Raw genomic sequence first — 4307 nt, 5'->3', positions numbered from 1 at the left:
AGTTTCAGCTCGATATTTTATTTATAAAAAAAGTTCTTAGGTTTAAAAAAAACATTCAGTGAACTGAAAAAGTGAGGTCGGTAATATAGGTATTTAGCTGTGCCACATGCCCTTAAGGTTAACGAACCAAGCATCGACAACTCTAATTTGGTGATTGTGAATTCTCCTTTATTAAAGCTTCTTCGGCTTTAAAGAACACATTTTCATCACGTATTTTGTGCTTCGCACTCCATTTTGTCTAAAATGTTAACTTTTCTATATTATGTTTAACACTTCTGTATCAAACTTATAATACATTTATTCAGCTTATTTAGCGATAGACAGTTTTCACATAAAACTAATGCCTTCTCATTATGATGAGAATGTAATAATAGATCATTTTTGTGCGACAAAAATTTTAATTTTTGATTTTTTATAACAAAATTCAAAAAGTTTTTATGATAATCGTGTAGGTTTTTAAAAAATAATATTTTTATTTTATTGACTTTTTTTCATGTGGCGCATTGAATGGCATAGAACAGTCATTTTCGTTTTTATTATTATTTTTTCTTTAAGTTCGGAAACGCTATAACTCTGGTAATTTTGCTGTTATCAAAAAAAGTCTTCAGGATAAATTGTTCATATTTTTGTGCACTATAAACAGCACTATATGAAAATTTCAAATCTTAAAAAAGTGGTCGTAAAATTTTTGAAAATGCTCTAAATTATTACATTTTTATTTAAAATAGCTGGCTAACGAAATCGTCCTTTCTTTTCATATCCTCATGAAGTGTGTCAAAGGGAAATTCAATAAAATAATTACTTCAAATGTTACCGTGTTTACAGACTTAAACGGCAATGACGATAATGACAAGGCCGACAGACAAACGTCATCGTAATACCGGTTTCTTTGGGAATTAGGGATTCTCGAAAACTAAAAATTTCAAGAAATCCGCGACAGTCAGTTTTCCCATAAAACAATACCTTCTTATTATGATGAGAATGTAATCATCCAGCCCAATTCAATGCAATTAATTAGTCGGTCCAAAGACATCCAGTATACATACGACAATGACGGATAGATACCAACCTGAAAACTTTTTGTTCCTTCTGAGAAAATCTCAAAACGTCGATATTTCATGGAATCCGCGAATGTTATTTTTCGTATGAAACCAATACCTTCTCATTATGGTGTGAATCTAAAAAGCGCGTGCCCTATCAAAGAAATGTGAAAATTAAATTTCTAGATCTTATTTAGGCGAACCATTTTTTTATTACAAATTTTACTGTACCGAGTACCGTCTTCCACACATTTAGTTTGTTTATTTTTTCGTAACTTGTGTCGAAAAGTGATTCATTATGAATTTGTAGTTTTTTCCATTGCGTGTAATTTAAGCTTTTTCATTTTTTTCGTATCTTGCATAGTTTAACTTAAAAGTGGAATTTGTGGATTTTCTATTTTTTTTAATTAGGATCAAATTTGGAATGTTTAACTTTTCGACCAAATTAAAAAAGTTGTTCTCATAATCCTGTAGGGCCTTCAAAAAGAAAAGTTTTTCTCCTTTTGACTTTTTTCATATCAAATGTTGTTTGGCTTAAAATGTTCATTTTAGTTTTTTTTTGGATTTTGAAAATGCCCTAACTCTGATGATTTTCTATTTATAGAAGAAAGTCATGGGGATAAATTGTTTGAGTTTTTGAGTACTATGGACAACCGTTCATAGAATTTTTAAATCTTGAAAAAATGTGGTTTCAAAAATTTTTGGTACGATCAAATTTAGAATTTTCAACTTTTCGACCAAATTATAAAAACTGTTATCATGATCTTGTAGGGATTTTGAAAAGCAACGTTTGTCTTTTCTTGACTTTTTTTCGCCTCATGCGTTTTTTGGTCTAAAATGTTCATTTTAATTTGTTTTTTTGGATTTTGAAAATGCTCTAACTCTGGTAATTTTTGATTATTTAAAAAAAGTCATGCGGATAAATTGTTCAACTTTTTTGAATACTATAAATAACCGTACAGAGAATTTTGGAATTTTCCGAAAAGAGGTCTAAAAAGTATTCAAAGTGTGCCCACTTTTTGAATTTTCATCAAAAATGGCTGGCTAACGAAGTTGACATTTAGTTTAGGACACTAAACGAGTGTGCCAAAGGGCAATCTAATAGATTAACTTTTTCGAAAGTTATCGTGTTCACAGACAGACATACAGATATACAGAAACATTCGTAAAAACCTGTTTTTCGGTGTCAGAGGGTCTCAAAACGTGGACATTTGACAAAAGCGGGGGGGGGGGGGGCAAATTTTACACAAATCTAATTCCTCCTCTGATGAGAATGTAAAGATGTACTTTTTTCCAATTATTTAAAAAAATCAACAACCTACAAATTTTTGTAGACGAAAAAAAGATGTGCCTTGAAATCGTTCACTTGAAATAAGTTTCATGCATTTAAATTTTTTTATTCAAAGTACATGTAAAATAGGTTAAGGCATAATATATATATAAATATATCTGTTTTTGTGTGTACAATAAGTAAATAAAAAATAAAGAAAGTCGATAAGTGAAGAACTATCATACTTCTTGTTTGCGAAAAAGGGATTCCTCAATTGTCAAGTACGATGACTGACGTCAATTAAAAAACCATACTTAATGAAAAAAATTGAACTTTTCCATTTGACTCCAAAAGATGAAATATTTATTATTTAATAAAAATATTGTAAAAATTTTCTTCCGCTTTATTAAAAAATGTGCCGGTTTTTCCGGCACGTTTGTTAACATTTTTAAAAGTTTTTGTTATCATTTCGAAGGCAAAATCTTCATTGTCTTTTACTAACTAATGGAGATATTTCAACAATTTCATTCGTGAAATCTATTTCCTAAGGCCAAAGATGGTGAAAAACATGTAAATTAAAAAAAATTCCCAACTATTTGAAAGAATATTCTTAATAAAAGTCAATGTGTATCATATTTAAATAATATTTTGGAAATTTTGTAAAATTATAAATATTGTTCATTTTTTAAGTTAATGTATAAACAACAGTTTTTATTCCAAAGTTAACGACGTTTTTACATTCTTATCATTTATGACAGAGAAAGTATTAGAATTGTCGAAAATTTGACATCATAGTTTTTCAACGGATCTCCACGTTTCGAGACCCCCTGAATCCGGAAATCAGGTTTTCACGATGGCGTCTGTCTGTCTGTCCGGCCGTACGTCCGTCCGTAAACACGATAACTCTAGAAAAAATTAATGAATCAAATTCATCTTTAGCACACTTTTTTTAGGTCCTAAAAGAAAGGACGAGTTCGTGAACCAGCCATTTTTGATAAAAATTCAAAAACTGAGCGCATTTTGAAAATCTTTGAAACTACTTTTTTCTGAATTTGAAAATTCTATGTACGGATATTTATAGTATTAAAAAGAACAAAAAATTTATCGTCATGACTTTTTTCGATAAAAAGAAAATTCTCAGAGTTATAGCGTTTTCAAAATTTTTTTAATTGAACGAAAATCAAAATTTGAAGCCGAAAATCGCACGATATGAAAAAAAGTCATGTGAAGAAAAACATTTCTTTTTGAAAGCCCTACAAGATTATCATAACCAATATTTGAATTTTTTTCAAAAACCGAAAATTCAAACTTTGATTGCACAAAAAATAATGGAAAATAAAAAATTCCATTTTGTGGACAAACTATATAGGATACGAAAAAAGATGAATTAACAAAAATGGTTATCCCAAAAAAGATCTACAACTTCGTTAAGAATCACTTCTTGATAGAACGCGTACTTTTTGTTTTATTCGTGAAAAATAACGTTGAAAAAAATAAAATAAAAAAAAATGTGTGGAAAAACGTCGAAAGTTACGAGAAAAAAATTCAACAAAACCTGTTTACAAATGTCTGTCGGCAAACGAGCGCGCAGCGCGAGTGTCACGATGAAAATGTGTACCTCAAAGCCTACAGAGCTTTGAGAAACTTAATCTTTGACTATACTTAATGAAGTAGACAATTCAGAATATGAAGAGGCATATAAATACTGCCATCTAAAAGAGATCTTTTTGATTTAGTTTTTTTCAAACATTCCAAATGCAAAGAATAAATATCCGAGCGCGAAGCGCGAGGTGTAATTATGTTCCAGCGCGAAGTGCAAGGTAACCTATTATCGAGCGCGAAGCGCGAGATTCAACCGTCGCGCGCCTTAGGCGCGCTCAAACTTGCGAGCGACGCACAGTGGAGTGAAATCGGAAAACGAGGTTCAAAATGACATTTAGAACGCAATTATGCACCGATTTTAGAATTTTTTTTTTGAAAAATTCAGAACTAAATTT

The sequence above is a fragment of the Belonocnema kinseyi genome, chromosome 6, assembly GCF_010883055.1.
Source record: "Belonocnema kinseyi isolate 2016_QV_RU_SX_M_011 chromosome 6, B_treatae_v1, whole genome shotgun sequence".
In the NCBI taxonomy this organism is placed as follows: Eukaryota; Metazoa; Arthropoda; class Insecta; order Hymenoptera; family Cynipidae; genus Belonocnema; species Belonocnema kinseyi.
This window is presented reverse-complemented; position numbering follows the sequence as displayed.